The sequence below is a fragment of the Phocoena phocoena genome, chromosome 12 (assembly GCF_963924675.1).
Source record: "Phocoena phocoena chromosome 12, mPhoPho1.1, whole genome shotgun sequence".
In the NCBI taxonomy this organism is placed as follows: domain Eukaryota; kingdom Metazoa; phylum Chordata; class Mammalia; order Artiodactyla; family Phocoenidae; genus Phocoena; species Phocoena phocoena.
The window spans coordinates 86,175,237-86,200,761 of record NC_089230.1 but is presented as its reverse complement, the minus strand read 5'-3'; positions in this window follow the sequence as shown (position 1 = coordinate 86,200,761).

The following is a 25,525-nucleotide window of genomic DNA, read 5'->3' as shown; positions in this document are numbered from 1 at the left end:
GGTGCTTGTGTGTAGCAACTTTTAAGATCACAACACTCAGAAACGTGTGTCTGAATAAAGAAAACCAAAAACCCAACTCCTCTCAGTCTTCAAAAAGAAATATAACTAGAGTGTAATTGGAATATAACATGTTGGAATACACACTTTATTCCCTCCCTTAAGGGAGGGAATAAGCACACATCAAATAAGCATCAAAGCAGAACAGAAAATTCATTGAATTCCTTTAGTTAATTATATGCCAGGAACTGTGCTAGGTGCTAGTTTTGTGATTCAAAATACAATAACTTTAGTTTGGGTGATCTTCTGTAATCACATTTAAATAATTTAAGTAATTTAAATTTAACCTAATTTAAATAATTTTGGTGGATCTCTCAAAGGTTTTCCTTTCATACCCTCAATTTTATATTTTCCTAAAACTGCCTAACCCCTCTTGTCACTGGCACGTTTCATGTTTTTCTTTAGGTGTGTAATACATTCAATCAAGTTCTGTTCTGTTATAGTATCTCTGTAATCTTGATCTTACATTTTTGCTTTGACCTAGCAAACATTAAGCCCACATTGTTGTCAAAATATAAAATGACTGAAGGCTTTCAAAAAAAGCAAAAACAACACGAAAAATGAAACAATTTTTGCCTAAAGAAGCTTACATTTTAAAGAGGATAGATAATAGATAGATAGATAGATAGATAAATAAGAGATTATTTTGGCTAAACTAAGAAAGAAGATGTATGACTGACTAGATGATTATCTTAGAATATATGCAATTTATGTAAACTCAAGGTCTACGTACATGGTGTAAAAGTATTTCGGATAAACTAAAATGTGTGTAGTGTGTGTATACATATAAGGGGTATTAGGATTTTCCTATTTCATTTCCATTTATTATTGAAAAACTTTTTGTGGAATGTGAAATGCCAAAGGCCTACTATGTTTGACACTCCACATTTTCCAGTCATATTTGAAATATAAATTATATAATTCTTGTCTCATGGTAACAGAAAAGTACATCCTCTCCCTTTTAGAAAACAATTCCACTCCAGTGTTCCCATGTAAACTACAGTAGCCTCAGCAAGAGTTCTATATAAAAGTTGTGCACAGCTGATCACCCATCTCCCTCAGAGTCAATAAATTTTCAATCTGGACTTAGGCCTAGTCATTGCGCCAAGGGGTTTTTCAATAGGGTTTGTAATGACTTGTACTTGTGCTGAGATTTCTCAGGCAACCTTGATTCTGCTTGATCTATTGCTGCATTTGATTTTGTAGATCATTGAGGACTGCAAAACCACTTCTCCCACCATGTGCAACTTTTGAATTCTAATCTAACTTGCCTTTGCCCAGCAATTATGTTGGACGTAGGCATTAGCAGAACATTTGTTCCTCTTAGGGTTCCAAATGCCAATCTTCTTTCACCTAGAGAATGAAAGCTACCTTGTCTAAATAAATATATTTAGGATGAGTTGGGTTAGTATTGTTTAGAGTATAGAATCATTCCTTCGTTACAGCCTCTTTCCCAGGTGTTGGTCTGTTGCCTATACTTTGCTTGGTTGATAAATAAATTGTTGTTGTTTTCATAGTAAAATTCTAAAGGTTATGTTAGGTCACCTTTTATGATGCACCTTAATGCAAAACATCTGTTTTATAATTTTCTCTCAATCACTAAAGGTATAAAGAATCTCGTTGAATTTCTGTATCTTTCTGACTCATTAGTTTACTGAGGAGAGTAGTTTTGTATAGCTGTAATTATGCCTTACAGTGAGAAGTATAGTTCTGAAAGCAGTTGAGGTAATAAAAAGAACTAGCAAACAAGAAACCCTGGTTTCACAATAGCCCTTATGTGTATTGTTCAGTATCTTCTCTCTAGGCTCATTGTTAAATACTTACACCTTTGGATTGGTTGCCCTCCTTTCCTTCATCTACTCTTCTATGTTCCCCATGGAATAATAGAGCCATTCATCACTCTTTGCAAAATAACGCCTTTGGTAGGATAAACAAAACTATGAAGCTCCTAGGTAAAGGTAATGTGCCACGTTTTCACACTTTAATCCATCTCTTTGTATTTACTGGCATTTTCCCATGGCTTTCTCCACTTAGAAACTCTCCTTGGGCACTTTAAAGTCAGACCTCGAAGCATGGCTTATGAGGCTCACTGTGACCTGGTCTCTGCCTACCTCTCTATCTCCACCTTTTGTCACCTCATTGCCTACTACATGTTCTGGCAAAACCAAACTAATTATAGTTCTAAGCATAAACTTTCATGTTATTTCTTGGACTTTACCATTAATGCTTAGGTCATATTACAGAACTTTCAAATGCATTCTATAGTATCACCAATATGGTACTTGCTCCATTGCAATCCCTAGCACTTTGGTCTCTCTCTACCTCTACACTGAGTGCTCTTAAAAGCAGTGTTGTCCTTTTGGTTTCTATAGTTCCAACTCCTGGTTTCTAATGGTGTGATCAGTAAATGGTTTTCTTATCTTTTTGTGGTTAAAACTTGCACTTGGGATGTTTGTCTTTCAAGCAAAGTAAAATAATTGATAACTTAGTTTCAAATAAATTACATTTAACATTTTTAAAAAATATATAAATGTGTGACATTCATCCATCCATTCACCCATTAACTGAACTTAAATGGCACTTTAGGTGTGAATGAAAAAAACAACAATAATTTTTGGACCTTGAAATCATACTCAGAAGTCTATTATATCACTCACCTACACAGAACTCTGATCTATTTGAAATTTCAGCATTTTCACTTGTATTCTGCATTTCATTTTTTCTTGCCTTATCAAGGAAGTGACTTCCAAAATAATTCCTTCTTTCTCTAGAAAGAAATCCTTCACATCTGGACTATTACCATAAATAAATATGTTCTAATAATTCAATTAATTTTTAAAAAATCCTTTGATTTCACATATCCATTTATTGACTCATTTCTCTGTTCTTCATCACAGGAAATTTATGCACAGTTTTCCCATTTCCACTAATACCAATCACTCAAGCCAACACCATCACTTGACAAGAATCCTGCAGCTACTTCATAATTTATATCTACACATTTATTCTTACCAATCCCTTTTTCCAGTCACTATTCATTATGAACTTTTAAAAATGTAAACCATATCATGGTTTTTTTAAATTTAATACTCTCCAAGGGTTTCTATTGCTCTTGGAATAAGACCTAAATTATTTACTCTGAGTTAAAGCTGTACATGTTTTTCGCCTTTCCACTTTCCTCATGAACTCCTCCCACCAAAATCAAAGCTGTGTGTCCCACCCAGATCCCTTTTCCCCAGCTGGTGCACTTATCCCCCAGCTCATGTTAGTGTTGACTGCTACGGATTTACAGATCCACCTTCCTTCATATAATTGCCCTCAGGTGACAGGAGCCATCTGGGAAGGAAAGTTAGGCCCCCTGATGGATGGTTCCCCCAGTCAGTGACTAACTGAAACTGGACATAAATGACCAGCCATGTTGCTTCAAGGGGATGTGAACCTGCACCTGCTGTTCGTGCTCCAGAGCCCACATCCTTGCTCAGAGTTTCCCCTTCCCTATTCTACTTCACCACCCCTTTACAGGTTATTTTTAACTTCCTCAAAAAATCATGCAAAAAACTGCACCCAGGAACCCAAACTAAGACACTCACTCTCCTGTGCTTAATCACATGCCTTCTTTTGCCTGGATACACGTGGATCATCGTTCTGCCTAATGACACCTGTACCAGTTGTTCTTTCACTCACCACATTCCATGACATCACAGTGTGTGTTTAAGTCATAGTTGCAGTTACCTTTTATTTTGAGGTGTTTTTTGTAAAAGTGTTTTGTTGTTGTTGTTTTTAATTCATTTACAGTGTTCCTTCTTGAAGCATAAGTTGCGTAAGAGCAGAACTTTGTGTTTTTTCCTCTTGGAAGTTTACCCACAAAACTTACAGCAGTGCCTGCCTAACACACAATACATGTTCAGTCAATATCTTGTTGTATGAATGGATGCCTATAAAACAGTAGGGTACCCATAGACTCAGCACATACAGTTGGTTGCACTAACGTTTTAAACCTTCCTTATTGGGCTGGTGCTGCCACACTTTCATGGTTTTACCCTAATTCCTTGACTATGGTTTTCAGACTCATTTAAGCAGCCAAATACACCTAGGGTCAGGGTGAAGAATTTGTATATCGGTTCCCCAGAATGCCCTTACTATTTTCTTCATAAGTCACTTCTCTACTTTTCCATCCTCTTTCAGTTTGAAATTCTTTTGTGGGAGAAGTAATATGTGCCATATATGATGTGTATGATAGATGAGGCCTGTAGATTGCTTTTTACTCTTGAAAATTTTTAAGAGAGGTGAGCATTCTCCAATACCTCATCTTGGCAAAAGAGGATCAATACAAATATTGCCATTTCATCGTGTATTAGTCAGGATTCTCAGAGAAACAGAGCAAACAATATCTGTCTATCTATCTATCAGTCAATCAATCTATCTATCTATCTACTGAGAGATTTATTATAAGGAATTTGTTCCTAACTTTGTGTAGGTTGAGAGTTCCCAAGATCAGCAGTTGAGAGATTGGAGACCAGGAGAGATGATGGTGTAGTTCCAGTCTGAAATCCAGCAGGCTTGACAACCAAGAAGAACAAATGATTTAATTCAAATCCAAAGACAGGAAGAAGCTGACTTCCTAGCTCAAATAATCAGGCAGAAGAAATTCCCTTATTCATAGGAGAAGGTTGACACTTTCATTGTATTCAGACTTCTAGTTGATCTTATGGCGGCCACCACATTCTCCCTAGAGAACAATCTGCTCTACTTACTCTAATGACTCAAATGTTAATTTCATCTAAAAACATCCTGAGAAACACACCCTGAATAGAATTAACCATCACACATATAAATAAGTCTTTGTTCACAAAGGAATATTTCTTCTTCTCACATTTTCAGTATGATATTGATTTAAAGACCATCATGGTCTTTAATATAACGTTAACAAAATTATATAGATACATACTTTTATTTATTTATTTATACACACACACACACACACACACACACACACACACACACCCTACTTCCCATACCCTACCTTTTGAACAGAGCAACAAGAAAATCAACATTTTATAGATTTTTAACACAAAGCTAAATAAACAAAATTTGACTACACGGTACATCTCTGTGTAAGAAACGTACATATATTAAGGTCCAAATTGTATGTTTCAGTATGTTAATTTCCCCATCACTATTGATTCTTTATTCTATTTGTTGATTATTCTTGAAGGACTCTCAAAGTTGAGATATATGTGCTTCATTCTAAGTAGCAAAATGGTAGCCTAAAATCTGATGAGAATTTGGAAAACCAAATATGATGACTTGCTAATTTAAAAACTACATGAGGCTTCCTTTTAATTTTCTTTAGGACTCATATGTCTTATTCAGAGGTATAAGGCAAATTATTTATGGCATATTATAAATTTGTATGTATTTAATATATTCTGAACATCATTTTATTGCATTCTTTCCCATAGAAAAGGCATTTACACAAGAACTTACTTCTCACAGGAGGAAAAATATTTTGATTTCACTATGCTGTTATACATTTTATCAACAAAAACTTCAATATTCAAAACATATTTACATTCAGATATTTTGATTTCACTATGCTGTTATACATTTTATCAACACAAACTTCAATATTCAAAACATATTTACATTCTATCATCAAACATAATTTCACATGGGAGAGTCACACTGCTGTTCTGCCCACACTTCTGAAACATTATAATAGAACATGTTGTTTTTATGCATCTAAAATTAATGTGCTATGAAGCATTTACATGAAATGTAAAGAATAGGGTATAGATATCTCCCCAAATTATGCATATACTAAAGGATTGTATCACCTAATAATCATACTGCTTTACTTTTCTTTCCTTAATAACCTGGAAAAGAAGTGGCATTCTCTTAAACAACACTAATTTTCTGTCAAACTCTTACTTTACATAAGCTAATATATTCTCTTACATTTTCTGTGGAAATATTACCACTTCTATCTAATCATCACCGAAAAAATAAATCTTCTGAAGTTACAGAGCTAAGAACAAGATGGAAATAGGCTTGCTGAAATAATGCCACACACCAATATGACAAATTCTACTTTGTAAGAAATACGGCAACCTCTTTCTCCAAAGCAGACATATTTTACATTACAACTACCTATATTGATGAATATCCCATGAAGTTTTGGGTGATTATATCAATTTAATGTTTCATATATTAATGAATGAATTAATACAAATATATTAAATGGCATGATTGAGATAATTTGAACCTTAAGTACTACTACTCATAGAGCATTTTCTTGATAAGAATCATCAGTTTTATCTCAATTGTCTGACAAGTATGAATGATTTCCGGGCCAGAGTGCCTAAAATGACTTTAATCCATTTTAATATTAATGAATTCTATTATATTATATTGATTCAAGAGTTTTACACTTAGTGCAGAGCTAATGTAAGATGAAAAGATTTTATTAACATAAACCTGAGTAGTGAGAAAATCAAAAGAAAGAAAGATAAGATCTACTGTTAGAAGATTGCAACCTCAGGAAAAGCTCAAAGAACTCTAACTGCAGAATGAGTTATTTGGAAATAGCTGGGAATATATCCTTAGCTGCGTAGATAAACCAGGTGTTGACTTCCATTTGTCACCACGTCCCCACTATACTTTGAGTTGAAGGAAGACACAGTGAAAACTTAGAAGTTCTACTTTCCATAAACCCATGCAGTTACACAGGAAACCAGGTCTCTATATTCTATCACTTACTAGCTCCAGGACTCTGTCAGTCATGTAACCTCTCTGGACCACATTAGTTCACATGGTCTTTTATTTCTAAATTAGGCCAAAAGGAATGAGATAACAAATTATGGTTACAGTAAGATTCCAAGAAATTCTAGTTAATAATGCAATACATACTTAGGGTCCTTAAAGTTTGGGAAATGTGGGTCATTTTCACGCTCTTCTTTCAGTAAGGCTCTGCTAGTGTTTATCAGCCCTTCAAGTCAGGTAAATTCTATAATTCTCTTTTGTGGTGCCAAAGAAGACGGATAAAGCAGTGATGCTTTAAAAAGTAACAGTTTACTCTACAAATAGCCAGAATCACAATACATCTTTATATAATTTTAAGCCAGCATCACTCTACAGCATAGAAAATTATGCCATAAAAGTTCTGCAAAATGAATCAGTTGTACATTAAAAAATACTTACATTGGATATAAATACTGTTTAATCATTCTACTAAAAAGGAAAAGAAAAACAAAGAATGTATATTCTAAAGCATTTCCTAAGTAATCAATAATATTTTAAAGTGACATAAAGAAATCCTTTCAACTATCTTAAGCAAAGGGAGATTGTTAGTGGACAAAAACAGGTGTTTTCTTCAGAAAACACAAACACGCTATATAACAAGGTTGCCAAGACACTGAAACCAAGAGCAAGGTAGCAAGACAAATGTTATAGCCACTCTAAAAGATAGTTTGGTGGTTTCTTACCATATAAGCATACTCTTGCCTTACGATCCAGCCATGGCACTTTTTGATAGTTACCCAAAGGAGTTAAAAGCTTACATTCACACAAAAACCTGCACACAATGTTTATAACAGCTTCACTTATAATTGCCAAAACTTAGAAGCAGCTAAGATGTCCTTTGATGAGTGAATGGATGAACTGTGCTACATCCAGACAAAAGAATATTCTGCAGTTTTAAAAAGAAATGAGCTACCAAGCCATGACCTGGAGGAGACTTAAATACATATCACTAAGTGAAAGAAGCCAATCTGAAACACTACATACTGTATGATTCAAACTATATGACATTCTGGAAAATGCAAAACTATGGAGACATAAAAACATTAGTGGTTTCGAGGGGTTTGGGGGAGAAGGTAAATAGGCAGAGCTCAGCATTTTTTAGGGCAGTGAAAATACTGTGTGCATTTACCTACTATAAAATGATGTAGACCTTATAAGATTTATTTTTCTAAGTTTTAAGTACACCTGCAATTTATTTTGGTTTGAAATGAACTAAAATTCTACTTTCTTTTTTCAAAATTGCTTTAATATCATTTATTGAGTAATTTTTCCTTCTACTAATTGGTGACCCAGAATCACTAGGGGTTTAAAAATTGTCTTTAATGATTTTCCAAGTACAATTTTGTTTTGCTTCCATATAATTCATTCATGTTATTTGTATTATTAATAGTAATACATAGCTCTATTCAAATAAAGATCCATACATGGAAACATTGCATTTGTATATGTTTCCATTGTGGATCTTTGTTTGACCTTTAATTACAACTAATATTGACCTACATTGTTTTATTTCAAATAAAATCAAATTCCTGACTGGTACACTTTCCAGATGGTCCTGTGCTTGTGCTTCCAGATTTAATGTGCCATATCTCATGAAAAGCTCATGAAACTGAAGTGGCATTGGCCCCATATAATGCTTTATTATCAGCATACACACAGCACATGGCACAGAGCCTCTTTGCCAACAAATTAACGCCAGATATTTCTCCCATCCAAGTTCAGTTCAACAGTTTAACTCTGTAATCCTCCATAATTTATGCTGCTTGACTCTGTGCAGTTCTTTTGAATGTATTTAGAAAAAAAGTACGGACACACACACAACAGAAACAAACAAAACAAACAAAGAAATTCTACACAATTGATATACAAATAAGGATCTAAAAGGTACACATGTGAAGTATAACTTAAAATCAATATACTTCTTTTAAAAATTATTACTTATTAGGAAAATATACGTGGGATTTTAAAGGATGTGAAATGCAGCTTACAAACTGGCTGTAAAATCTTTGGAGACATTTGTAAGATAGCCACATTTTAGTAACCCATATCTTTTGTGAGATTAAATCTGTCTGCTGGGAATATTCCTGCATGGATAGAATAAAAAGTACTGCAAAGTTTGGTGAGGAACAAGCTATCTATATTAAAGTACTTATCATTTTTACAGCTGAAATTGGTATTAATATTTCAACAAACAATACCAGGAACCCTTATCTTCTCTTTCTCGATTTTAGTTAAGCACTGTCAGCAGTAGACTACTCAGAACAGCTTGGCCTGTTCAAGCAGAATAATTCATTTTAGGATTAAAAATAAATAAATAAACTCGCTTTTAATATGCAGTTAGGAGTACTCCAAAGCAGAAACACAAACTTAGTCCAAAGAATGTAAATCTCAAGAAATTTGATTGGCAGTATTCTTTCCCAGCTTTGTAAAAACATTAAAAACTGAGGAAGGAATATTATACATATTGACACATTTTAAACAAATAAACACACTGAACTTATAGATATTCTCTCATTTACCACATAGGCTACTATAGATAAATAAACCGGAATGTATATGTTAATATTTTCTTGAACATAAGAGGAAAGAGATCAAAGAAACAGAAAGATTAATCTTTTGAATTCAATAAATGCTACAGTGTCTCATGATTTTTAATCTAAGTATCATTTGAAGCTATAGACATACCTAGAGATCAAACTCCAGAGTTGAAAATTAGAATGACTCTGAGATAAAACGGGTTTAAATGGACTATTCACTTTGAATTTGCAAATGTTAAGGCCTTTTATAGAGCTAGATGAGTCATAATTAAAATTGTTTTGTTACATGACTGATTATAGTTTACAGAGTTGAATGGATCATTCAGGTCAAAATCTTATTAAAGAAACAACGTTTAAACATTAATGAATATCCAAACATTACACACTTGGTTCACGACTGACTGGAGATGGAAGATGAAAGAAAATTGGAATACTTAATTAAACTCTGAAAGTTCTAATTATTGTATATTTATGTAAATCAAAAAGTGTTCTTATATTTCAAAAGAAAGACGCCATACTGTTATATCTTATGGAATATTAACATCGTATAAAATTGTAGGTTATTAGGATCTAGAACTTCCTATAATTTTATAATATTCTTTATGTTGATTCAGAGATTTGAAGATAATTCTTTAGCAGCGTGAACATCAACTAATCCTGAAAGATCTTCAGAGAAGCAGCACCCGGAGACTGTCTGTTATACGAGCTGGTCAAGTTCACTTACATGACTTTGGCTCGACCACAAGTCCTAAGCCACAATTGAGGGCGAGAGCAGAACGTATTTTATTTTGCCTGAGTATATGGCTAGGTTGTTTAAATGACTTTCAGAACATTAAGTTTTTAAATTGTTGTATGACATGCTTTCAGAAAAATTTACAAATAGTAAATATACAACTCTAAGAGTTACCAAAAAGTGAATACACCAATGAAAACCACAAAAGTCAAGAAATAGAATACTGCCAACATCCCGGAAGCCCCCCCCCCCACCCTCCTTTTAGTAATCACCCTTTCTTCCCAATTATAATTACTATCTTGATTTTTAACAACATAGTGGTTTTTAACTTTATATGAAAGAAAACATACAGTATGCATTACTTTGTGACTGGCTGATAATGCAAGAGCACTCCATTTCTTCTTTTTTTCATGAACAGGAATTTTTCAAATTAATTATTGTACAGCATTTGAATTAATAAGCAAATGGATGTTTTTCCAGTGTTGCTAGCTAATATGATTTTTTTTTTTCTTTTAACACTTTAAGTATTTCACTCACTCTCTTGCTTGCATGGTTTCTGGTGAGTAGAACCAAAGTAGTTCTTATCTTTGTTTCTCTATGTGTAAAACATTCTTTGTTCTCTGTAGCTGATTTCAAGATTTCCCTTCATCCTTAGAATTCCACCATTTGAATATGATATGATTACGTTCAGTTTTTTGTTGGATTTTTTGTTGTTTTTCTTTTGTTGTTTTGTTTTGTTTTTGGTATTTAACCTGCCTGGTGTTCTTTGAGCTTCCTGGGCCTGAGGCTTAGTGTCTGTCATTAATTTTGAAAATTTCTTGGCTGTTGTTATTTCAGACATTTCTTATGCTCCCTGTCTCTTCTGATATTCCAACAATGCACGTATTACATCTTCTGGAATTGTCACACAATTTTTGCATATTCTGTTCTGTTGTTAAATTCTTTTTTCTTTTTGTGTTTCAATTTGTGAAATCTCTATTGATAAATTTTCAAGCTCACTGACACTCTCCTTTGGTGTGTCCAGTATACTGATGAATAAATCAAAGGCATTCTTTGTTTCTATTACAGAGTATTTAATTTATAAAATTTTATTTTAAGTCTTCCTTAGAGTTTTTCTTTACTTGCATTAGCCGTCTATTAGCACATGTTGTCTAATTTTCCCAATAAAGATTTTAACATATTATTTGTAGTTTTTTTTTTTTTTTTTTTTTTTTTTTTTTAATCCTGGTCTGGTAATTTCAAAAGCTCTGCTATCTATGAGTCTGGTTTTGCGATTGCTTTTTCTCTTCCGGTTGTGTTTTTACTTGCCTTCCAGTATGCCTTGTAATTTTTTTGAAAGCTGGATATGATGTGTCAAATAATAGGAACTCACGTAAATAGGCCTTTAGCGTGAGATTTTATTTTAATCTGACTAGGAATTGGTCTGTGTTTAGTATTTCCATAGTTGTAGATGTCAGAGGCTTCAATTTCCTCTATTGTTTTCCCTTTTCCTTTTGTCTGAATTTCTCTGAAAACATCTTCTTAAATAGAGTCTGAGCCTTAAAGATTTTCAGCTATAATACACTGTTATTCTATTGGTGCTCTGCTGATATGGGAAGTAATATATAATCCTATGATTGTATCTCAATACTGTATTGGTGCCGTATCCTTTAGCTGTGACCTTCATGAGTGTTTCTCAGCCTTTTTTTCCCCCTTGGGTGAAACAGGACAGCTAGGAGTGTATGGAGTTAGGTTATTTCCCCTTCCTCCTGTAGGATAAGGATCCAGAAAGCTCTTTTCCTTGCTTAGGAGGCCCTTGTAAGGGAGAACTCTCTGGACATATTTCAAAATGATTATCTATCCCCACCCTCTGATAGGAACATATAGGGTTTTTCTGACTCCTTTCAGTGAGAAACTTCTGGAGTTCCTGGAGTCAAAACACAGAGAAGTGTGGAAGCTCCCCAAGACTGTGACCACCAAGAGTTTCACAATCACACTAATTTACATTTCAGATCCAGCATTGACTAATGGCATCCTCCATCATTTATGCCACCAGCTTATGGCTGCAGTGGCTTCTCCTCCAGGGAAGCACATTTCAGTTGTGCTTCTCTATATACACCTATCTCTACAGATTTGGTGGTGGCAGCTTTCCCTGTGACTTTAATTTTCTGAAAAGTCCCAAAAGAATTTATTGATTTTTCAGTTCTTTTAGCTTTTACTTTATTGTAAGAACAGGAATGATGATTTCCAACCCTTTACATGTCAGAGGCAAAGCCAGAAGTAAGTGAAATTTCTTTTTAAAACTGGGTTACATTTTTTCTTTTTATTATTAAAGTGTCGTTAATATTTTGAAAATATTCAGGAAATAAGTTCCTTGTTAAGTATTTGTTTTTGCAAATAATTTCTCTCATTCTGTGGCTTTCTTGCCATTTCTAAAGTTTCCTTTTTTTAGGTGATTTGAGATGGGCTTTTAATTTTGATAAAGTTCATATTATTAATTTCTTCTATTTTATTGTTACTGATTTTGCATTTGATCTAGGAAATCTTTTTCCAACAAATATTACAAAGATATTTTCTTATGTTTTATTCTAGAAGTTACATATTTTTAGTTTTTACACGTAGGTCTGTCATCTCTCTCAAGTTAATATCATTCTATGGTTTGGTGTGTTAAACTTCCTTACTTGTCCAAATGATTATTCAATTTGCAGTACCATTTGTTAAAAATACATTACTTTTGAAGAGGGGCATCAAGATGGCAGAATAAGAGGACATGGAGCTCACCTACCCCCACAAACACAACAACAACATATTTTCACAGAACAATTCTCACAGAAAACTAACTAGAACCTATACAACTAGACCTCCTATACAACCAAAGCTACAAGAAAGATCTCCACATAAGCAGGCAGGACTGATAAAAAAGGCATCCAGTCAGGACCTGGTCCTTGGGAGGGATCTGTAAAGAAGAGAAGGGGAGTGAGTGGGTCTTGCCAGTCTGGGCATCCCAGTCCTGGGGTACTGTGCAGAGGACATGAGCCCCCATGACTTCTGGGAAATCCACTGAGACAGAGAGAAGGGCTGGAGAAGCCTAGACTCCACTCATGAAGAATGTGTGCGTGTACTGGTGTGCAAACAGTCCGGGCAGAGAGAGCCTTGCACTGGTGGCTGCTGCCTTGCCTCACTTCCCAATCTAAATGGATGAACATCCTGACCCCACTCAATCTACACCACATCTTGGCTTGAGATATGGGCAAAGATTTGGTCTGGATACACAGATACAGACAGAAGTGCCTGGTGAGTGATCCAGGTGGAACTGCAGAGGCCATTTTGAATCTGGGGCAGACAGGCCCAGGACAAGAGTATGCAGGGGTTCATTTCCCAGTAAGAGCACCCCAGCTCCACCTACTCCAACCACAGCTTAGAACTGAATATGGGGCTGACAGGTCCTGGGAGAAGTCAGCCACAAGGCAGCCTAAATCTCAGATGACAGCACAGCTACTTCAATTCCAGCAGTCACAATGACCTGACCCCCCAGCCCCAGCCTAGCCCACACCACAGCCATACATTAGAACTGGGATGAACATAAGAGAGAAAGGGCTGAGACCCTGGGCTGCTTCTGAGTGGAACCACAGACACCTACACAGGTGGTGCATAAGTTCTGTGACCACAGGCCTCAATTGCTTCCATCATCACCTCCACTGGGGCAGGGCACACTCTCAAGGGCAATGGAGCCTGACCAAACCTGAACCTCAGGGCTCCTACTCCAACAGCTGGGGAGCAGACCCTGTCCCCACAGGGTGGTGACAGACACAAAGAGGAGTCCCCACATTGCATCCAGCACAGGTTCTAGATACTATAACAACAACCACAACCCACAACCCCTATCAAGGGGACAACGGGCAGCACATCCTGAGGAAAGATGTGGCTGGCTTCCATACTAAAATCAGCCCTCACACCAAAAATATTAGACACATAGTCTACACAGGGATGCTCCTACATAAAAAACACCCTTTAAGACCAAGGTAGACAACTGTTTCTCCTAAATTCAGAAACAAGGAAAGTTAAGTAAAATGCAAAGGCAGAGGAACAACTCCCAAATAAATGAACAAGATAAGTCCCCTGAAAGAACAAATAATGAAAGAGACCTCACTGGTCTACTAGACCTTGAGTTCAAAAAGGAAGTAATAAAAATGCTAACAAATTTAAGAAAGGTTGTCAATAGAAATGCAGATCACTGTAACAGGGAACTAGAAACTATAAAGATGAACCAATTAAAAATAGAGAATTTGATTGCTGAGATAAAAATCAATCTAGAAACAATGACTAGCAGACTGAATGACACAGAAGAATAAACAAGTGATCTGGAAGATAGAAGAATGGAAATCACCCAATCGGAACAGCAGACAGTTATACAAATAAAAATTTGTATTTCTACAAATAGATGTGCCAACCTATGCACAACAGGTGTTCCAGAAGAAGATAGACAAAGAGATCAAAAATGTATTTGAAGAAATTATGGCTGAAAACCTCTCAAACCTAAGGGACGTCCCAAACCTAAAGAAGGAAACAGATTATCTAGGTACAGGAAGCACAGACAGTCCCAAACAAGATCAAGCCAAGCAGACCCACACCAAGGCATATCATAATTAAAATGGCAAAAGTTAAAAATAGAGGATTCTAAAGACAGCAAGAGAAAAACAAAGTGTCACTCATAAGGGAAACCTCCATAAGGCTATTAGCTGATTTCTCAGCAAAAACTTTATGGGCCAGTAGGGAGTGGCATGATATACTCAAAGTCCTGAAAGGGAAAAACCTACAACCTAGGATAGTCTACCCAGCAAGATTAACATTTAGAATAGAAGGAGTTTTATCCTTGGCATAACCATATCTCTGTTTCTTCTATTTGTGTTAATGCTGTCCTTTCACCCTTTTTTTTGTGGAGACTCTGTTCATCCAGTTTTGCAGTCTCTTTCAGAGAGTTATTCTATATACGGTTATAGATTTATTGTGTCCATAGAAAGATGTAAATTCTGGATTTTCCTATGCTACTATTTTGAACCTTCCCTTTGAAGCAGGTATTGCAAGCTCCAGGTAACAGGACCCCACAAGGATGTGAAGGTCAGGATCACAGGAAGCGGGACCACTGGGGAGGTGAAAGAGATCCTTGCTGTGGGGGCAGTCAGCCAAAGAGGGTGAGGCAGCTCCTGACCTCCTGCCCTCACTGCCCCCAGGGTGGATTCATTTCAATAAAGTGGCTTTAACAAACATGTTCCTCCTTGGTTTAGGCCTGTAATGAATTGGAAAAATAAACATGGTATTTGGATGAAAGGTCTATTTGAAGAATGGATGAAAACACATAAACTAAAATGAGAATATCAAATGTGTAAATCCATATCTTGAGATTATAGAAAAACTGACAGCAGTAGATATTTTTAGGTACTGCCTGTAGACAGATATGTATTCCCATTCAATCTCCAAATAACTTGAAGTATTTTCATTTCATTTTTTATTAATGTGAAAACTAAGATTCAGAGAGATGTATCTGAATCTTATAATACTCCAGCTCTCTTGACTGCTATCTGGTATAATGATAGAGATTGAAACATACAAATAAAGTCTTCAGATTTCTTTCATACTGCTTGTGATTTTTTTAATACCATCAAATAGAGTTTCCGGAAAGTAAACTATTAAGTAATTTGGAAATTAAATACTTACCAGAATAATAATTTTCATAAATGCTGTCAGTCAATATCCTTTCCTTCAAGTTGGCCCCTTTCTTTAATACCAATTTGTAAATTGAACTACAAATATAACTCATTTAAATTTATTTAATATGCAAATTGTAAGACATTGATTTCTAAATTATTCATTACCCTGAAATTCAATGACATATGCATGTACAAGAGTATAGGATCTTGAGCTCTAATAAAAGAAACATAATATAGTTCAACATCTTTATTTTACTAATGAAGGAAATAACTTTTAAAGAAGTTATCAAACTTAAGTTATTTAAGTTATCAAGGATCCAGTTTGCATATTTAAGTACAAACACACACCCCTCAGTTTTTTCCCCTAATTTCAGGAGATGGTGAAGTCACACTCAATATCTGAAGAAAAATTAAAATAAATAACAAAGTGAAATTATTTTTTAGGGAGAGCCAGGATGATCATATACAGTGTCTACATTAAGAGTAGACTGCTGATATGATATGAGGATTTTGGAGAGTATAGATTTGGCCGACTTTCAAAGATGTAAATGGTTTGACATAATTTGTAAATGTGTGCTCACTTGTGTAAGACTGTTGCTGATTGATTAACACTCAGAAGTATGTGTACTGGAATGGGCATGTTCCTGATTGTCCTAGTCTCAGAAATGAAGAGCTGATATTGATTGTTTCACTAGAGGAGTATTTTCCTGAGACAAATTTTTCTTGATTCATTCTGTGAATTTAAAAGAAGTCTGGTGAGAGTTGTTACCATGGCTACAAAATAATCTATTTCTTCTTTAAGAGTATGAGATTTATTACTTTTATTATTTTATTATTATTGGTTCCTTTTTTCCCTCAACAAACACTACAATAAATATTATTAAGGATTGTCCATATCTTCATCATATTTGTTGATTCTCGTTTAACATGTTTTATTTGTAATGACTCAATTTTTTTGTTTCAGTGTCCATTGTAATTATTCCATTTTATTTTTGTCTTTTGTTTTGTTTGTTTGTTTGTTTGTTTTACTATCAGGATATGCTATACAGGGCTTCCCTGGTGGCGTAGTGGTTGAGAATCTGTCACTGCAGGGGACATGGGTTCGAGCCCTGGTCTGGGAAGATTCCACATGCCGTGGAGCAACTAGGCCCAAGAGCCACAATTACAGAGCGTGCGCGTCTAGAGCCTGTGCTCTGCAACAAGAGAGGCCACGATAGTGAGAGGCCCGCACACTGTCATGAAGAGTGGCCCCCACTTGCTGCAACTAGAGAAAGCTCTCACACAGAAACGAAGACCCAACACAGCCATAAATAGATAAAATTAAGAGAGAAAAAAAAAAAAGATGTGCTATACAGAAGCCTTTAAAATTCTGATTCACAGACACTGAACATCTATGAGACCAACAAGCATTCCTAGAAGTATAATAAGAAGGGACTGAACAATAGTCTGGAAACATGGCCAGTATTTCCCAGGCTTGAATAAGTAAAGAGGTCCCAAAGTCTCCCCAAGTCCATCTAGAGAGACACATCACTCAGTTTTGAGCTTCAAAATAGATTGTTACATCATAACTCTAGTGTTGAATCAGACACAGCATGAAGTGTTAACAATGAGGCAAATCCTCACCTCCCCAGTTTGCCAAAATAAAATTTAAGGCTGATCTATTATCTATAACTACTTGTGCTAAGGAATTTGTTGTGCTCCCAGGGCTCAGCTTATACAATGTATTATGCCAGATTTTTGATGTCAGCCAAACTTCTCCAACTCATATTATGCTATCAATATCCCTAGAAGCCAGCTCTGTCAGTTAGTATGTATACACTTGGGAAGGCTGAAAGGAAAAGTTATCTATTGTGGGTATTTTTTATACTTGGAATGGTCTAATATCTCCACAGAACAATTAGCCCTGAGTAGAAGAACCTGATTTCCTACATAGGAAGCAAAAAAAACATAGAAGAGGTGATCAAGCAAACTTAGTGGAGCTATATATTGTCTCTGGGGGTTGTAATAAAAAATAGACACTAGTAAATCCTATATATATATATATATATATATTACAGAAATAACTCATTTTAAATGTTTAGTCTTTTAAACATTTTTAGTATTTGATTTGAATTATTACTAAAAGAAGCTGCATGTACAAATGATGCATAGGGAGTATGGTTGCAAAATGAACCAATGAATATGATGATGGTCATCAATTGTTATGTAAGTATAGTTGTATCATCCTTGCCCTAAACGTTCATTATGGAACTTCCCTGGTGGTCCAGTGGTTAAGAATCTGCCTTCCAATTCAGGGGACATGGATGTGATCCCTGATGGGGGAAATAAGATCCCACATGTTGTGCAGCAATTAAGCCCACACACTCTAGATCCCGTGTGCCCTGGAGCCCTCATGCCACAACTAGAGAGTCCTCATGCTGCAACTACTTAGCCTACACTCTCTGGAGCCCAAAGGCACAACTAGAGAGAAGCCCGCACAGCATAACTAAGACCTGACACAGCCAAATAAATAAATAAAGTCCACTAAGAATATACAACACTGTTTAAAAAAAATGTTCATTATGAATACCATTATGATATCACATAGGCTATTTACTTATTCATTAGAATATCAAAAATAAAAATTCACTTCAGTAGCATTAATTTCAGGTACAGCTATTATTTGCACTTACCAGGATATGACAAGATATGATATACACAACAGACTTTCAAATTGATTACACCACTAATACCTGGGAGAACTCAATTAAATAGGCAGAAAAATGATTGCCTCTAGGAAGTCTTGGATTGACTAACACTTTATTATTGGTAAATGAACATGATAAACTAAGTCAAATATATGTAAGCCATAAATATAAAAAGTAAAAATAGAACCAGTAAATATAAAAAGAAGTCCAATAAGAATAAAAAGCCCAGCAAAATTACAACAAACAAGAGTTATGTAAATTAGTTTGTAGCATCTAAAATAATCATGTTCCAAAGTAGAAGTAGAAGCTGCCTACTTCATATGGTTGTCTGTTTGTTTTAAGGCTCCAGGTAAGCAGTAAAACTCCATGAACCAACTGGAGGACCTCCTTGGAGTCCAAGTTAAAGACCTAGAGCTTTCTACTTCTTTCCAATTCTTATTCGATAGGTGATTTCACTTTAATTGTGAAATATGGAACCAAGTATTAATTTCTAATTTAAGTGTTTGAGTGGTAGTTAACAATACCTTTCAAGTAACATTTTATCAAGGTTTAAAGCAGTTTTTTAATGATGTATTTTCCAATATGCTAAATCACTAGATCATCCATTTTTAGGTAATGGTGTGAGTCAATTCCTTAAAATCTATCTCTCTCATATATATATATATATATATATATATATATATATATATACACACACACACACACACACACACACACACATACACACAATTGACCCTTGTACAACACAGGTTTAAACTTCACAGGTCCACTTATACATAGATTGTTTTTAATAAATATACTGAAAAATTTTTTGGAGATTTGCAACAATTTGTAAAAAACTCACAGACAAACCATGCAGCCTTTAAGTATTGAAAAAACTTAAGAAAAATTTAAATATGTAATGAATGCATAATTTATATGTAGACACTAGTCTACTTTATCATTTAAGACCATACAATGTGCACAAATCTATAACAAAATGTTAAAATTTATCAAAACTCACACACACAAACACAGATTGTGCCTGGTGCCACTAACAATTGAAAGAAACATAAACAAATGTAAAGATGGAGTATTAAATCATAAGTGCATAAAATTAACTGTAGTACACACTGTACTACTATAATAATTGCATAGCCACTTCCTGTTGCTATCGTGGTGAGCTCGTGTTGCAAATACACACTAAAGTGACCTGTGACACTAGTTATCTCTGTGTAAGCAGTATATTTCTCCAGTAAATTGTGTATCACAGCAAAAAGTGATCTCCTACAGCTCTCCCATATTTTCGTCATATTTAGTGCAATACTGTAAACCTTAAATAACACCATGAGACCCACATGAAGTGGCACCGTTATACTGGAAGAGCTCTCAAGAAGCAAAGTCATGACATTACAAGAAAAAGTTGAATTGCTTGATATCTATCATAGATTAAGGTCTGTAGCTGCAGTTGCCCACATTTCAAGATAAATGAATCCAAGCATAAGGACCAGTGTAAAAAAAGAAAAGGCAGTCCGTGAAGCCCTCACAGCAGCTATACCAGCAGGTGAGAAAACCTTGCACATATTTTGGAAATACCTTTTTATCTCATATTGAAAATGCACCTTTTATGTGGGTAGAGGATTGCTATAACAAAAACATTCCTACAGAGTCTAATATGATTCAAGAAAAAGGTTAAGTCATTATATAAAAACTTAAAGCCAAAGGGAAGTGAAGGATATAAAGCTAGGCAATTTAATGCCAGCAAAGGATGGTTTGATAATTTTAGGAAGAGGTTTGGCCAGAAAATGTCAAGAGAATAGGAGAAGCAGCTTCTGCAGACCAACAGACAGCAGATGAGTTCCCAGACAGCATGAAAAAAATATTGAGGAGAAAGGACATCTGCTTGAATAAGTTTTTAATACAGACGAAAGTGCCCTATTCTGGGAAAAAGTGTCATAAGGGACATTTTTCCTTTATGACAAGGAAAGGAAGAGAAGCAAGCACCAGGATTTAAGGCAGGAAGGTATAGGCTAATTCTACCATTTTTTGCAAATGCTGCCTGGTTTATGGTCAGGACTGCCCTTATCTATAAAGCTGCTAAGCCCTGAGCCTTGAGGGAAAATATAAACACCAGCTGCCAGTCTTTTGGTTGTACAACAAGAAGGCTTAAAAAAAAACATTTTTTCTAGATTAGTTCCATTGATGTTTTGTTCTTGAAGTCAGAAAGTACCTTGCCAGTAAGGGACTGCATTTTAAAGTTCTTTTGATATTGGGCAAAGCTCCTGGCCACCCAGAACTCCATGAGTTTAATGCTGTAGGTCTACTTGCCCCCAAATGCAATGTCTGTAATTCAGCCTCTGGATCAGGGGGTCATGAAGACCTTTAAGGGTCCTTGCACATGGTGCTCTATAGAAAGTATTGCCAATGTTATGAAAGAGAACCCGGATAGAGAGAACATCATGAAAGTCTGGGAGGGCTATACCATTGAAGATGCCATTATTGTTATAAAAAAAAGCTGGGAAAGCCATCAAGCCCACCAAAATAAATTTCTGCTGGAGAAAACTGTGTCCAGATGTTGTATGTGACTTCACAGGATTTAGAACAGAGCCAATCAAGGAAATTATGTATGAAACTGTGGTTATGGCAAAAAAAAAAAAAAAAAAAAAAAAAAAAAGGTGGAGGGTGAAGAGTTCCAGGACATAGACCCTGGAGGAGTTCAAGAACTAATAGACACTACATCAGAGGAATTAACAGAAGATGATCTGACAGAGGAAAGTGCTTCCAAACCAATGCCAGACAATGAGGAGGAAGACATAGAAGAAGCAGTGCCAGAAAACAAAGTGACATCAGACAATCTGGCAGAAGGGCTCTGTTTATTCAAGACTGCTTTTCACTTCTTTCACAGTGTGGACCCTTCACTGATATGGGCACTGAAAGCAAAGCAAATGGTGAAAGAAGGATTGATACCTTATAGAAAAAAATTCAGAGAAAGTAAAAAGCAAAAAAGTCAGATAGAAATGATGATGCATTTCAGTAAAGTTACACTGAGTGTGCCTGCCTCTCCTGCCTTCCCTTCTTCCTCCCCAGCTCCTCCCACTCTGCCACCCCTGAGACAGCAGGACCAGCCCCTCCTCTCCCTCCCCCTCCTCAGCCCACTCAACATGAAGACAAGGAGGATGAAGAACTTAATGAGTAGTACATAATCATACTGTACAGTTGATAAACTTATCTGTTGTATGTGTGTGAGAGCCTCAGTGTGAAAATCTAGCAACTCTATGGCAAGAACTGTATAGACATTTTTGTGTTATCATCATGGCCTAAATGTTCATCATGTAGAGCTCCATGTGCAAGACTTGTATCAAAATGGATAGCCTACCCTTACATAGGCATAAAGTGAGTGATATTTAATATAAAATTAATAGTGTGTTAGTTTTCTAACTTTGCTTTCAAATAATTACTTTATTGTATGGTATGCCCCTTTCTCTTGTAATTGAAGAAAATGAGTAACAGCCTAATATCACAGGTAAGTTGTAACAATTTTTCCAATACTGTATTATGAATATGACCATAATACAGTATGCTCTAAAAATTTTATAACAATTTATTCATTGCTGTATAGGCTAGGCTACCATAAGGCAATAGTATCAATTACCATAGGCTACCATAAAGCAATCATATTGTTGCCTCTTTGTTATAAATATATGAATTAGTGTACTGTAAATAAATACAATTTCTTTTTCACATCCTCCCATTTTTGGTGTCTAGGTGTTAGTAATATATGTAACATCTACAGTGTTTTGTTTGACACGAGACAATACTGTTGTAGGTACTGATAGATAATTCATCTTATAAAGAGAGAACATAAATTTACAGTACTGATAAATACAGTACAGCACTGTAAATATATTTTCTCTTCCTTATGATTTTCTTAATACCATTTTCTTCTCTCTAGCTTACTTTATTTTAAGAATACAGTATATAGTACATGTAACATACAAAACATTTATTAATTGACTGTTTATGTTATCAGTAAGGCTTCTGGTCTGTGGGCCAGCCTATTAATTATTAAGTTTTGGGGGAAATCAAAAGTTATATGTGAATTTTTGACTCTGTGGGGTGTTTACACCATTAACCCCTGTATTTTTCAAAGATCAACTTTCTTTCTTTTTTTCTATTTTTATTTGTCTTATTGGCTCTGTTTCTCTGGAGAACCCTAACTAATACAGACTTTGGTACCAAGAGTGGTACCAAAGTACCATTCTGTTCTAGAGGAACAGAATCATAAGGATGAGTTTTCTGAATTGGTTCTCGGGTTTCTGAAATTGGTTCTCTACACTGATTAGATTTAAAGGCACTAAGGACTATTTCTAGTAGTAAAGAAAACACTGATAGTTCATGACATTATGTAACAATAAAGATATGAAAATTACAACTAATAGATGCTCATAATCAAATATTTATGGGTCAAGTTTCTCCAGGAGGCTGTATATGCTCTGAATTATCATAAAATGTGTGATGCTGTTTCTTCCACTGGCAGTCTCACAGGTCCGGGAATCATAGGTTGGAAAAGGGAGAAGCACCACTCACAACTCACTGCTATTACTAGTGATCCACTAGAAAAAAAAAAAAAAAAAAAAAAAAGAAAGAAAGAAAAGTTATCTGGTTCCTTCAAACTTATGTCCTGCTGATCTAATATTTGTCTTAATTCCAACATGAGGAATATTTCCACCAAGACACATATCAATCACTTCATTGAATTAGAAAGTAAAACTGCTACCCTGCCACTTTGGGCTATTTATTCCCCTGATTGAACAAAGAAGGGAGTTACTGTGGAGCTAGGGTGATTGATCTTGATTACTGTGATCAAGAAGTCAGGTATTGTGAGAATGAACACTGATTATAGAGAGTGTTGGACCAATTCTTCACAATGAATGTAAAGAAATGTATATTTAGAATACAGGGGATCCCTCTTAGTATTACTATGTCTTGTGAAGAAAATCAGTGGAAAACTATAATAATTCAATTCAGGAAGGACTACAAAAATTCGGACACTTCAGGAATGAAGGTTGGGTCATCCAAAGGGTGAAACACCACGACCAGCTGAGGTGTTTGCAAAGAGCAAAGGAAATATGGAATGGGTAGTGGGAGAAGGTAGTTAAATATAACAGCTATGAACATGTTGTAAAGTACAGAAAGGAGTATGGTTACTGTTATGAGTATTTATTTTTAATTTTGATATGAATATGTGGGTGTATCAAAAGTTTTTTTTTCTCTCTCTCTCTTATTCCCTTATCAAAAAACATAAAATGAAATGACTTCACCTCATAGTATTTAAATATTATTAATTTTACATGGTAATAGTTCAGTTACAAGATATCAAGTAGAAGAGTGAACATCATCCAAGAACTTTGTATCTTCCTGCAAGAAAAGGATTAATGTATTTTCAGTGAATGCAAGATAGTTTTACTATGTTGGGTAGAATGATTGCCTAACTATTGTCTTTATTTGAAGTCTGGTTTAAGAAGATGTGTATGCGTGCGAACTTGACAAGGGGTAGATTTGTAGAGGTTAATTTTAAGTGTCAGTTTGGCTAGGCTATGGTGCCCAAATGCTTTATCAAACACCAGTCAGAATGTTGCTGTGAAAGTATTTTGTTAGATGTAATTAGCATTTAAATCAGTAGACTTTGAGTATAACAGATTACCCTCCATGACAAAAGTGGGCTCCATCCAATTAACTGAATGCCTTAAGAGAAAAAGATAGATTCCCCTAGAAAAAAGGAATCCTGTCCCCATATGTCTTTTGGACTACAATTTCAACTCTTCCCTGGGTCTCTAGTCTACCTGCCTTCCCTCAAATTTCACACTTGCCAGCCGCCATAATCAAGGAATCATTTGAGTCAACTTTGTAAAATAAATCTCTCTCTCTCTGCATACGAACACACATACACATATCCTATTTGTTCACTCCAGATACCTATGAAATGAAATAGGTTTTTGTTTTCTTACAAATAGATTGGAAGTAAGTGACATTAAGCACAAGTATAATTTGTTAAGTAGTGATCTATCTTACACAACCTACAGATAAATAACATGTTAAAACTAAAGTAAAAGAAAAAAGAAACTAAAGTAAAATAAAATAAAGCATGAGGTCTCTGCCTATACTATGCATTTTTACTTTAGATTATACAATTTACTCAATTTTCTGATTATTTCCTCAAAATATTAAATTAGAGGACAGAAATTATAGTGAATTAGAAGAAAAAGAATGACAAATGTTGAGGAGATAAATGCTGCAAAAGAAAAGAATATCATGAGAAACTAAGGAGAAGAAGATAAGAAAATTGAAAAGGTGAAGTAAATAAAATACTAAAGTAGTAAATGGGACAATAAAAGATGAAGAAAGCAACATACTTCACATTTTCCTGACCTCAGTTTCTAAATGTCCTTATCCCTTACCTCTGGATTTGTGCTACTGTTTCACTGGCTCAGAAATTTTTTCCCAACTCTCTATAATCAGTGTTCATTCTCACAATATCTGACTTCAGAATAGACTGGAAATAGGAAGCAAGCATTGCAAAGGTGCCATACAATGTTATCCAATGGTAAAGAAGTCACAGCTATAGAAGCCTGCAATATTTAAAATAATACTGCCTGGATTACTTTCCCATTCCAGCAGACAGACAGACAGACACACACACACACACACACACACACACACACACACACACACACACTACTTATTTTATATAAACTCTAGCACTTTTGAATTTATCTTAGAAAGCCCTCAACTTTTTAAGATCAGAGTATACAGTCAGCTGAGCTGGTGTGTTCTCTGCCATGTGCATCACTGCTCATAAGAATGTTTTCTCTTGAGCTGTGATGAATGAAAGACATCAGCCCCACTGTCCCTTCTTTCTTCCTTATATTTCCATATGCATCCCTCCCAAACTGAAAGCAGTAAATATGTCATAGAAAATAGAATGCTGAAAAGGCGAATAAGGGCAGTAATGCTCAACAAAATGCAAGTGACAGACATGCTATT